We start from the raw sequence: 13867 nt of genomic DNA, 5'->3' as shown, positions 1-13867 counted from the left end.
TGAAATCATAGGTTCTAACAAAAAAATGCTAAAAATGTTTTTAGTCATCATAGAGATATTGCTAAAATTCAAGTCAAAGAAGAATCCTGCAATAAGCATTGGGAGGAAGGGGGAGAGGATGAGTGTACAATGGCGAATTAGTTATAATTGTAAGCCCTAAACTCAAGTAGCTTATAAGCTAGTAAGGGAGATAAGAGAGGAACATACATAGCTATAATATAAATTTGAATATAATCAGTTTATAAGAGAAGTAAGATCAAAGTGCTTATGAGAGATTTGAGGTAAAAAAGATGGCTTCCATCTGGCATGATAAGATAAGCTTCATGGAAACACCTGAGCTGGATCTGGACAGACAAGAAGGATTCCAATGGATGAAAGAGGAGGAAGGTATGGAGGGGAGAGTAGGATAGAGCTGAGAGAACACATATGACAAAGAGGTAAATCACAGCTGCCACTTGCTGGAAGTCAGTTCTGAACTAGATTGATATTTTACAAATGGCCTCTGTGGCATGGCCATATTTCTTTAGCTTGTCCAAGACCTCTTTCTGTTTTTTGTTTTTTAGTCATGTCCAATTCTTTGTGACCCCATTTGGGGTTTTCTTGACAAAGATAATGGAACGTTTTGCATTTCCTTCTCCAGCTCATTTTATAGATGAAGAAACTGAGGCAAATAGAGCTAAGTGATTTGACCAGAGTTGCACAGCTAATAAGTAACTGAGGCTACATTTGAACTCAGGAAGATGAGTCCTCCTGACTTCAGGCCCAGCACTCTATCCACTTCACCACCTAGCTGCCCTCTTTCTATGCAACACCATTATAGTTCATCTATGGTTCCTCAGAGACATCTAAACTGATCAAGTCCTTTTCCACATTTAGTTGTAAAACTCTTGATTAATTTGATTACATAAACCATTCTCATCTGGCTAAACACAAGGACAGAGCCTTTTAACACAACTTTAGATGAGGTCAGGTAATGTGTTTAATGGTTAAAAAAAATCAGCATCTTCTTCAAATCTCTCATGGCAGCACTTTGTTCATACTTATTAATTTACTCTATTCCAGCTGATGATATAGCTATTTGTATGAAAAGACATTTTGACTAGAAAAAAGAGTAGACTACTTTTAGCAAGAGAGATGATAGGAAAGACTGGATCTATCACTGGTTCAGTGAATAGAGTGCTGGACCTGGAGTCAGGAAGATCTTAGTTCAAATCCATCCTCAGCCACTTACTAGCTGTATGACTATTACTGGGCAAGTCACTTAATCTGTCAGTTCGTCTTAGTTTTCTCAACTGTAAAATGTGGATAATAATAGCATCTACCTCCCAGGGTCATTCTGAGGATCATCATCTTCTTCTCCTCCTCCTCCTCCTCTTTCCTCCACTTCCCCCCAGAGACTGGGAAAAACAAAAACAAAAAAAAAAAATAAAAAACAGCAACAGAAGAAAGCCTCCATGCATTGTGTGAGACCTGCTCTCCATTCAACTCAACCACTATCCAAGTTTCAGGTCCATTCTTCTCTACTTACTTTTCTCTCCTCTCCTTTCCGTGTCCCTCTTTCATTATACTACTGAAGCTTCAGTTCTAAGATTTGTCAATCTTGAGCCCTAAGAGCAGCATATATTCAATTTAACCAACTTACCACACAAGCTAGGGACAGCTGTGTCCATGTGCTACCTTTATTCTTATTCTTTCCATTTCCCCTACATCAAGATTCCTCCCTGAAACCTCCAGGGATCTGTACTTCAAACACCCATAAGACTGCCAGGAACCTATAGCCAGCACATCTCATTCACAGCATAGTATGTTCTTATATGTGTTCTGAAACACCCTACTACTACTCAGCACCATCTCAATCACAACAACAGTGCTTCTATTCTCTACAAACTCAAATTTGTTTCTCAAAACTCTTGGTCTATACACAATTGGGGGGGGTGGGAAATCTCTTCAGACCTTTTAAAATTAGAGTAATGACTGTAGTCCTTAATAACAACAGCTATTCAGCCCATCAGGGTACAATCATTCTCCCTTCATAGTCTAACATATTGGGTTTGGTCCTCAATAGATAATTTACAGAATCACGCCATTAATAAACATTTATTAAGAACCTACCGTGTGCCAACCACTATGTTAGATTCTGGGGATACAAAAATAGAAATGAAATAATCCTTGACTTTAGGCATCTTAGATTATATTCCATATGGACAAGGGATTATGGATCCATGAGGTCATATAGTGCCATCTAAATTTTAAAGTTTTGCTTTGTTTCTACAGGTCAAACTGAATTTCTATATTATTCAAATTTCCCAGATATTTGCTCGGTTCTTCATTTTACTTTGCCTTTGCAGAGAGTCCAAGTGTGTTAGTCATTACACAAAATAATAGTGATCTTTTTCAGGTTCTGATGATAGAAGGGAGTATGTCGGCAGTCCAGTGAGAGTAAGATGATAATGACATGGCAAAATAAAAAAAAAAGTGTTATTTATCATTGTTTCAGTGTCACCAACTTGTTACTTTTATTGTTCTTCAGAATAATGGGATTTATTAAGGCAATTTATCCTCAAGTCGTATGGGCAGTGTTATTTTTGAATGATGAAGAACAACTCTGAATATCCAAAAACGACAAGAACCTGTAAATGAATAACAATGCCTGATTTTAAGTAATGATGTGCTTTAAGTTCTGACCATTTGTAGAGGGCAGAAATTATTCCCTTCATTGTAGCAATAAAACAGAAATAGAATTTTTTTTCAAGCTCAATTTGGAAAAATGCAAAAATTACAAGTCTTTTGTGAAATCCCAGACACCAAATAAAATGAAAACAGCTGTGTATACAAAATACCATGTAGACAGTGGTGGGGCATAGATCTTAAAAAGTCAAGAAAGGATTACATAAACATATTGACCAATATACATCTGGGAATGGTACAAAACCGATTTAATATTCACAAATCACTAAATACCTGTTGGTCACTAGAAATTCCAGTGACTGAGAAAGTATGGCAAGGAAGGCTGCTTCCAGAAAGGGTGGTAGATTACACTTCCTTAGTGCTTAGAATCTGAGCATTACCAAAATTTGTCACATATAAGGAACCAAATGATCAAAGTCTACTATTAACAATTAAATTAATGAAAGCCCTCGTGGTAGGCAACTCTACAGCATGACTTTTGTCCCCCCAAAGAGAAAACTGTTTGCCATGAAGAGCAACATAATGTGAAGGCGCTGGAAGTCAGCCTGCTGAGAACAGCAGCAGCCCTAGTCTCTGACGTTTATGACTTAGGACATAAATTCCACTGAGACAGTGCCTTTGCTCCTAAGAAAATCCGAATCTCCATCTGAAGTTCCAAGGACTTTAAATCACACAACAGTGTCTTAAAAAAAAACTGATCGAAATTAAGAATGAGCCGGCCAATCTTATCTGCTCCTATCTGTTTTCCACCAACTGAAAAATGAGCAGAGATTAATAAAAAAAAAAAACACCAAGGCACTAGATAGTCCTGGTAACTCGCATTCCTTGGGAATTGTAATGAGCCTGAAAATATAAATGTTTGCAATTTGAAATCACAGTAATTGTGACTGGTGGAGCCAGGTGATGTGTCTTACAAGGTAAGCCATCAGCTAAAAATAGGTCCTGCAGATCGCCTGGGAATGTTTGACTCCAAGCTGCTTCAGAAGAACCCTAAGGAGGTTGGAGCTCTGTTTTCCTCTTGTAGTAAAGTGAGCAACCATTCCTTAGTTAGATTACCAGGAGGGGTCATTGTTCCTTAGCCCAGGGCTCCATTTAGAGGGAGGATGCCCTGATGTCCCAATTAGAAGAAAAACATTGCCTGAGAGAAAATGAAAAGATAAATATGAATGGCCTTACCTTAATTTATTTTGATAGGAAGCCATTCAGTATCCTGGGAGGACAAAGCTGATTTTCATTATGTGGTTTGCAAACCAAAAGAAAGTATTCCAAGATTATAAGAGAACACAGTCCCCCTAAATTTGGCCTGGGGTGAACTGAACAGTACCTCCAGGCAGTTCATACAGACAAAGCAAATATTATCAGTAGCTCCACAAATGCTGGTTCTTAAAGTCTGCTAGCAAATCATAGACTTTTAAAGATGCCATTGGCTCTCTTTCTCCATAGTTCTGCCTTATTATTCTCTTTAGGGCTAAACCATACAAGTGAAAGGAGACAGCTAGATGGCACAGAGGATAGACCACTGGGCCTAGAGTCAGAAAGACCTGAGTTCAAATCCAGCCTCAGACACATACTAGCTCTGTGACCCTGGGCAAGTCACTTAACCTTGTTTGCCTCCATTTCCTCATCTGTGAAGTGAGAAGGAAATGGCAAACCACTCCAGTATCTTTGTCAAGAAAACTTCATGGACAGTATGATCCATGGGTCACAAAGAGTTGGATGCAACTGAACAACAGCAATGACGCAGGTGAAATCTGGCTCTGTGGAGGAATGTGTGGTTCAAGGTATATATGTATACACACACACATACATACACACAATGCACCCATACATATACACATATATACATACATGTATACACACATATATACACATATATACACATACATACATACATATATATATATATATATAGCATCATGTTATGACTAGCAAGATGGTTATGTTGCTATCAGTCTCTTGTATGCAAATTGACACATATCTATCAGCTTGGGCTGGAATTGTGATCACTGAATACCATGATAGTTTGCAATTAGGTACGGTTTTGAAGGTTACAAAGCACTTACCTCAAAACCATCCTTGGAGGCAGAATGGGGTACGGGACAGAGAACTGGCCTAGGAAGTAGGAAGAAATCTTACATAACATATAACAGTTATTTGATCCTGGGCACATCACTTAAATCTTTCATTGCCCCAGGCAGCTAAGATTATAATGGTACAGAGTGGTCTGCAACAAGAGAGCTTTGTCAGCAGAGAGGTACTTGTATCAAGGAAATTATTGGTCCGGTCTTCCCTTCTCTCTACCAATCCCCTGCCTGCGTAAAGTGTTATGCCCATTTTAAAGGTAAATATACTGAATTTCAGGGAAGTTAAGTGATCAGATATCAAAAAAGAGTCTAAGAGTCTCAGCTGGGATTCATATCCAATCTTTTGATTCCAAATTCAGGGCTTTTTCCTCTACATTACTTCTAATGGGTTATAAACAAAGATGTGCTGGTAAACATTTGAATACCTACTCTCAGGAAAAAAAAAATGAAAAGTTTGCTCAAAATATTTATTGGTTTAATTTGCATTATTAACATTTTCTTCATCACTTTAAGTCCCTAGGCAATCAACAGCAACACAAAAATAAATCAAGCCCAGATTTGTAGAAGTTGCTGATTTCTAAGGTTTAAATGCTCACACTGAAAACTTAAAAATTAGCTCTTGAGCTGGTTAGAGCTGCTCCAGCACACCCCTGAACTAAGTTAAAGTTTATTCTGTGTTATATGAATGAAAAACAATATTACTGAAAAATCATTGGCTAGATAATTACTATGTGCCAAACAAAGAGAATACAGAGGCAGTTACTACTCTCAAATTGGGAGAGTCAGCAAATACAAGTGTTTAACTGCATGCCAGATGGCAAGGACTAGGAAATCCTGAAGGGTACAGTGATGGAGCGGATGGCAAGGACCAGAGGTCATTAGGATGCATCGTCAGGTCAAGTGGCAATGTCTGGTGATTCTTCATTTTGCTGGAAGGGTTGTGCTCATCCAGTTGTGTTAGTAGCAGTATCTGTTCTTCAGGATGGTGGGACCTAAGTGTCTGAGTGAAATGAAGATTGTGTGTTCCCTCCTAGGGAGATGGGGATGAGGGAATCAGTGCCTAGCCAGGAAAGGATACACACACATGCAATCATATACACATACACATACACATACCATACACATACACATACACATACACACATACACATACACATACACACACACACATACATACATACATACATATATACACACAGGTACTTTAATTCATTTTGATAGGAAGTAATACACATATACTTTATGTATATTAATAACCATTTAAGGGGCAGCTAGGTGGCTCAGAGGATAGAGCACCAGCCTTGGAGTCAGGAGGATCTGAGTTCAAAGCTGGCCTCAGACACTTGCTAGCTGTATGACCCTGGATAAGTCACTTAACCCCCATTGCCTCTTCCCTAGCCCCCGAAAACATTTATTAAACACCTACAATGTACTAAACACTGTGCTAAAATATGTATAGACACTGAAAAACAACAACAAAAAGACTATTTGATAATGTTAATATTATACAAATTAAAAATACATAGAAGTATAATAAGCCCCCTGTATAATGCTATCAGTTCTACTGATCCACCTTAAGGATCTTGGACTTAGTGCTTTCTATCCTGAAGTTGAATTCTGCTGTTTTTGATAGCTTCCTCTGTTAGCTTTAACTCCTTGCAAGCAAAATTCTATTCATATCCCCAGTTCTGAGCATGATGCTTGAATTAATAAATGAATTTTTTTCCTTCATCCATTCATGGCAGAACTAACGACTTGTAGTACTTGTTTGCAGGTGATATGCCATATGTCCTCGCAGAAATCAGTGCCTCTGCCTTTCTATAGTCACTTCCTGGCAACTCTCTCCTCTCCCCTCTAATGGTCTCATACTACTTGCTGAACTAATAGGATTTTCCCACCTACAGTACACCATTCAGGCTCATCTTCTCTGGTAGTGCCCTAAATCCCTTCAATTGCCCTCAATTCTATCAAATATTATCTTTAGCCATGCTAGTCCACATCAGCTAGCTATAAAGAGGTACCTGACTATAAAGCTTTGAATAACTAATGAATTATCTGTAAGCCCTCACAAAGAGGTTGCATGTGTGATGTGCGTATGTTTTAAAGCAGTTTGTTAACACAAAGAAATTACTATCTAATCATAAAAAAAATGTCTTCAGATTATTAGTTTATTTATTTTTTTGGGTGGGGATGGGGGAAAGAGGCTTTGTGGAATCAATCTGTATATTACACAGGCAATGGACTAGTCTGACTTGAGTTTTATGATTCAAGGTATGTGATTTGATGCACAAGTTCAAAAATTAATTCTATAAAACATTATAATTACATTATTGAATTCAGTCTGGCGTCATAGAAAAGGCATTCATTTGGGATTCTGGGGACCTGGGTTACTGTCCTAACTCTAAATAGCTGCATGACTTTGGGCAAAATATTTCACATCTTTAGATCTCAGTTTATTTACAATTTTATTTTATTTATTTTATTTATTTTATTTTATTTTATTTTATTTTATTTTATTTGTCTTATAAGATAAGGACCAGATAATTCCAGGGGTCCCTTCCAGACCTAAGGGCCTTTAATTCTAATTTCGAATCTTTTTCCTTTCTTCAGTTAGCATAGGATCATTTTTCAAGTAAAACATAACTGAATCAACTAGGAGTATGTGCAATTTAATAAGCTGATATTTAAAGGATTGGAGGCAGAAGATGCATATTCAAAAATGTAGCTATCATTAAAGCATGCTCACAAGCCATTTGTCAGTAAACCTGGCCACTGCATAGGATTTCAAATTGGTCCTACTCCTTCATATCATATTTGAGGAAATTGGACCCCAGAAAGCTCAAATGACTTTTCTGGGGCCCCTAAGGTAAAGAGTAGCAAAACCAGCATTAAAACCCAGTTCTCTGAATCTAAATCCAATGCATTTTTTTTTTTTTTGCTTTGCTGGGGACTAGGCAAGTGGTAAGCTCCCTCTCTCAATCAAGATTTAGAATGTCACCAGCTACTCATAAGATCATTATTATTGTTATTTTTAAATTGGACCTGTTGATAGCCAAAGGTTGAAAGCAGTATTGATCTTTAATTATTTAAGAAAATTACCTTAGAGGTTCACTTTGTAAGGGAGGCCAAATAAGGCAATGCACTGAGCAGTCAACAATCAGTCAGTATGCATTATATGCCAGCCATTGCGTCAAGCACCACTCATAATATAAGTACGAGCATTAAGAAAGATAGTTCCTGACTTAAAGAAGCTTACATTCTAATGGGGGAGGGGGGAAAACACATAAAAGAAAGCTGAAAATTATGGTGATGGGGAGTAGGGGTGACATGTCAGGGTAGAGGAGAATGGTAGATAAAGTCTGGAGTTCAGCCACTCATTGGTGGGTACACTCTCTTTAAAAGAAGATTCTGGGAGGAGCCATTTAATCTGAAAGAGTTGATGCAGGCATTTAAAATGCAAGAATTCCAGGACTGGAGTGTTGCCAGGATGAAAAGACTTCTGGGGCACGGTACAGAAAGTCCAGAGTGCAGCTTGGAAAGTAATGAAGCACTGAATTCAGAGTTGGTGTAATAGGAAGATTGTCAGTGTCATGAGAGGCTTGAGTCTAATTTTCATGTTCAGTGCTTACCACATTGGTGACTCTGAGGCTTGGATAAAAATACCTATCCTTTTTAAGCTAAAGTGTTGTGAGGCTCAGATGAGCTAATGCAGGTAAAATTACTTTTTATTTAGCCTGGGCAAACTGGGCACATTTATGCTACAAAATACTATAAAAGTCTCATATGCACCTTCAATAATCACAGATTTCCACTGGAATATTGGGGGGTAGGCAAAAAGGAAAACAAAAATGCTAGCCTGTCTCACTTTCTCTGACACTTCCAGAAAGAATATGCCGGCCTGGCTCTGCTGTACTAAGCTTTGAACATTGCCCTAGAGTTGAATAGTATGGTCTAAAAGTCTGAGAAGCATCCCTGCTTGGCTAGGTAGGTTAGGTTTTAGTTGCTGGATACTCCCAAAGAGCAGACAGGTTGCCACTTAGGGTATACAGGCATTCTGTGCAACAAGATACTTGAGGATTTTCCTTAAAGGTGGCTTAAAGGTTTGTGTAGAATATAGCAGAAAGTAAGTTCCTTCAGGGCAGGGACTGACTCAGTGTTATATTTGTTTTCAGTAGTAGGGTGCCTAGCACAAAGTAAGTGCTTAGCAAATGTTTGTTGATTGATTTTGCTGGAGGTGAGTTTTCCCACAGACTGGAGAAAGATGCTTTCCCAAAAGTTCAAGTGGAATCTCGGTTATTCATGATAATGAGCTTTTTTTTTATTAGTATAAACCAATGAGAATGGACTCATTGTTTTCTACTTCACAGGTAGTAAAGTTACCTTTGATTTTAACAACTAGTGTTAGAAAGTAAAGGCTATCCCATCAGAGACATTGAGGAAGAAGAGAATCAGAGAATGCGTCATGCATTAGATGATTAGATGGTAACTGCACTGAACCTTGAAACAAAGGAAGAATTCCAACAGACAAATATTTGGGGTGTTGATCAGAAAGGATATTTCCAGGTATGGGGAAGGGCATGGGTAAAACAACGAAGGGAGATGTAATGGTTACTAATAGAGGACTGTAGATAATATGATTTCCTGGGTAGGATTTTTGCAAGCTACTATAAACACACAGGAAAAGTAGCTAGAGGCAGTGTTGGAAGGCCTTGAATACCCTATATTTGGTAAGTAAATGGGAAGCCACTGAAGATTTTTGAGTGATGCTGTGACAAAATCAGGGCAAGTTTTAGAAAGATTGTGCTGGTAGAATTATCTCTTGTGATACCTAAAACAATGCTCTGAATTAGGATGGGAAGGCAATATTATCTCCATTTTGAAAACTGAGAAATTAGAAACCAGCCCTAGGCTAAGTGAGTTACCCAACACCTGGAAATTCACCAAATGATGGCTTATTTACTTACTGGCATGACAATATCTGATTTCATAAGCTAGTAGAAAAACTTTGAGCCAGTGGAAAATCCAAAATATCCATCTTATTATCTACTATCAGAATGTAGAAGAGTAAATCAGTCATGTCTTCAGAGTTTTATAACAAGCCCAATGCTTTAGCAGTTGTATGGCTAAGATAAAAGAAGAAAGAATATGGGCAATTGGGCACAAGGGTTTGGATATCCATAAGTCCATAAGATGCCTCCAGGTGGGATTCAATGATGCTTGAGTCCTCCCAAACTGGTTAAAGATTTACATGGTCTAATAGGGAATTCTAACATAAAGAATACTTGGAATAAGCCCATTGAGGGCAGAAACTTTATCAGTAATCTCAATCTTTGTATGCCCTGTACTTATGTCAGTGAATACCCTAGGTATTTAATAAATGCTTGTTGCATGAATAATTGAAGGAAAAGTGGTGATGTGCTGGGTAGCTGTTTGATAGTTGACTCTATTTAGTAGATAATTAGAAGGAGGGCCTTGCTTTCACAATGCAGAGAATATTTCTTTTGTCTTGGTCTAGAAAACTAGGTAATGCTAGGAGTATGAGAGGAAGAAATATTGCTGGAATAAAATTGCTTGGGCTAAAAAGTCTTGAACTTGTATTCAAAAGACTGGGCCTTAATGCTTTGGTACCCTTTAGAGAAAAAAATACTTAGGGGTAACTAACTACAAAGGAGAAAAATTTTGGCTTGAGTTTTATGGAGGACAGGTTTGTTGTTTTACTGTTACAAAGGAACAAGCATTTATTAAGTGCCTACTATGTGCCAAGCACTGTGCTGAACTCACTTGCTAATATAAAGTATTACATAATTTGTTCCTTAAATCAACTTTGGGAGGTAGGTGCTATTATAATCCGCCTTTTACAGTTGAGGATACTGAGGCAGACATATTAAATGACTTGCCTTGGGTCACACAGCTAGTGTCTTCCTAACTCTAGGGTCATCTCTCATAACTCAAATTACCATTGTTTTCTTATTTCTAGGCAGGGTTCAATTTAATCTTCTATTGTTTGCAGGAGTAGTAAGCCACACATTTTCATAAAAATGAAAATAGAATCTCATATTGCTGTTAAATATGTGCATAGCACTCCTTTATCCTAGTACATTTATTTCATACCCCAATTTGTGGGGTCAGTATAGACCGTATAGACTGAATGAGAGAAATAGGTCATTACAATATTGACCAAATCCAAATTAGCAGGGGTAATTCCAAACCAGTTTTATAAAAAGGAGAAAATGTAATAGACATTGAGTAACTCATATATTTAGTATTAATAGGGAGTGAAACTAAATGATAACCTCTCATCAGTGTTAGCAATATTTAAAACCTCCAAAGTCATGAATTGGAACATACACCAAATTGACTGCATTGCTGATAGCATTAGTTTTTATTAGTTATACATTGGCTCTGTATTCTAATTCACATAAACAATTTACTGGGACAACAGATAAGGCAGGGTGTGGGAGAATTCCTTTCCTCATTGCTATTTTAAAGGATTATGTCAAGAAGATTTCATGAGTTACGTGAAAGCCCATACCATTTCCCAAAGCTTTCCATAGGAATTCCACAGGAAGGTAAAATAAATGGCTTTGATGATGTATACTAGGCCTGCACAACCTCTGGCCCATGGCTGCTTATGGCCCGAGGGCTGTTTGCAGTCGCCAAAGAATTTTAGGTGGACCTCAAAAATATAGAGGATATTTTCCTCTACATGTTTTGTGTGCCTCCCGAAATCCTTTGGCTGATTGTAGATTGTGCAGGCCTGATCTATACTATATTATAGAAGTAAAATGGTTGGAAAAACATGCATTGTCCAAGATGACATGTAGTTCATCAGATTTCTCTGTAAACATGGATCAGCATTGAGCGTGGATAATGGACTTGGCTCAGAAGAAGAGATCAGGATAGATCTCATTGGGAAAACTGTAGGAGTACTGCTAATGATTCCAAATTATCCACTGCTTCAAAAACCCCTCTCTTTGACATCAGAACTCTCCCAATTCTACATAGATAAGAATTATGGAATACCATGATCTCAGGAGAATGAAAAGTAAAAATATCTCACAGGGCAATGGAATGATGGATGCATAGTGAGGATAAGGAGTCTGTGGCATGTTTCCAAGAAAAAAAAAAGTACACTCTAGAAGTTATGTAAGAGAATTATTGAGCATAGGTGTGACCACAAAAGAAATTGGGAAATTCATGTATGGAAAATGAGAAACAAGAGAAAGACAATTGGAGGGGTGCATTGGTAACCCTGAGATACTGTAATATTAGAACCTTGGGTAGAGCTTCTATGATACACTTAGAGAAAAAATGGGGAAAAAATCACAGAAAATAAGAGGTTACAATCTGCATCAATGGGTACAGATTGCAAATATTCATTTCATTTCATTCATTCATGCTTATAAGCTTCTGAAGGGAAGAACTGCCACTGTCTTAATTTTACATATGTAATACCAGGGAAGACTGGTGCAATATCTGGCACATAGTCTTCACTTAATTGATGTCTACAATTTATTTATTGATCAAACAAGTACCTATTAAGTTTGCACTAAATATGAGATAGTGTGCCAGGCAATGAAAATCCGAAGACAGAAATATCACTATATCTGCTCTCAAAGTGCTTAGATCATTAAATATGTCAAATTGCCATCAGGGTTAAAAATAATTGAATAGGGAGAATCATTATAACATGCATATAAATGAACTTTTTAATATTTATATAATTTATATATGAAAACTATATAGCAATCTTAAATACTTCAAAAAAAATTAAACCAAATCTAATGACACCTTCATTATTACTTATTTCGATTACGCACGTTCCTCTTACTTCTTTCTCTAGGAAAAGATAAGGCCAGAGAAAAGAGATATATTAGAGGCTTAAGGAGGTCAAACTTTGGTCTACAAAAGTCTCTTGGACATCTATTAGGGATTTTAAGAGCTAAATATTTCTATTTTGCTATAAGTGAACCGAAACGAGAAGCTCTTCTCATCAGGAAACATAAGGTGGAAAAAATCAGGAAGCATCTAGAGGGACACATATGTTATGGTAGATTTTTACCTGCCCTGGATTAGGAAAGACCACACGTGCTGACACAGCAGGCTTCTCAATGCCATCTTGAGTTTCTCCTCCTTCATGCCAAAGGGGAGCCTACCTCATCCTGGAGTGTTCTTCCTTATCAAAGAGTCTGAAACAGAGTGTTCCCAGAACTTCTTAAGAGGCCCTTCATGGGCCTGTTGTTCAGTGCACCAATATGAATTCCAGGCATGCCTGTGGGCCTTTAACAGATGTATGGAGTAGTTGGGTTAGAGTTGTCCCTGCCTCCTGGGTCTTCCGGGCTCTACTCATTCTGTCACTTCCATCTGAAGGAATACACTCACACACTCTGTTTTGTATAATTTAAGAAAGATAACATATACTTTACTTAACAAGGGACATTTGTTTGGGGCCACTGGAAGGAGTGGTGACTCAAGTAGAGAAGTGCTTTGTGAAATCAACACTTGAGATCTCTTTGATTGAAGGACACACCTACAGCAGTCATCTCTGAAGTATGATGTTCTAAGCCCATTTGGGGAGAAGGAAGGCCAAAAAAGGTATTAGTGTAGTGAGAAGCCATGAGCTCTGTACAATAAAATGCTACAAAACACTTAATGAGATTGAATGTGGTACAATCTGTCTTTTATGGAACTTGTGCTCCTTTGGGGAACATTTTATAAAGGAGCACAAAGTCTGGACTCTTGGGTCTTTTTTTGAACTGTATGACTGATTTCTAGTGGGCTTTTAGGTTCCTGGATGTCTAAGCAAGAAGAACAGTATTAGTCAGGGGACATAGATACAACATTTAAAATAAATTTGAAGCACAGTTGGGAGCAATGAGTGACAACAACACTAAGAACTGATTCCATGTGAGTCTGTGGATCTTTTCAAACAATAGTGCCAGCAATAATAAGCTTAATAGCTTTTCTTGTTGTTCAGTCATGCCTGACATTTTGTGACCTCATTTGGTATTTCTTGGCAAAGTTGCTGGAGTGGTTTGACATTTCCTTCTCTGGCTCATTTTACAGATGAGAAAACTGAGGCCAGCAGGGTGAAG

The sequence above is a fragment of the Phascolarctos cinereus genome, unplaced genomic scaffold (genome assembly GCF_003287225.1).
Source record: "Phascolarctos cinereus isolate Bilbo 61053 unplaced genomic scaffold, phaCin_HiC Scaffold_4;HRSCAF=312, whole genome shotgun sequence".
NCBI classification, from domain to species: domain Eukaryota; kingdom Metazoa; phylum Chordata; class Mammalia; order Diprotodontia; family Phascolarctidae; genus Phascolarctos; species Phascolarctos cinereus.
This window is presented reverse-complemented; position numbering follows the sequence as displayed.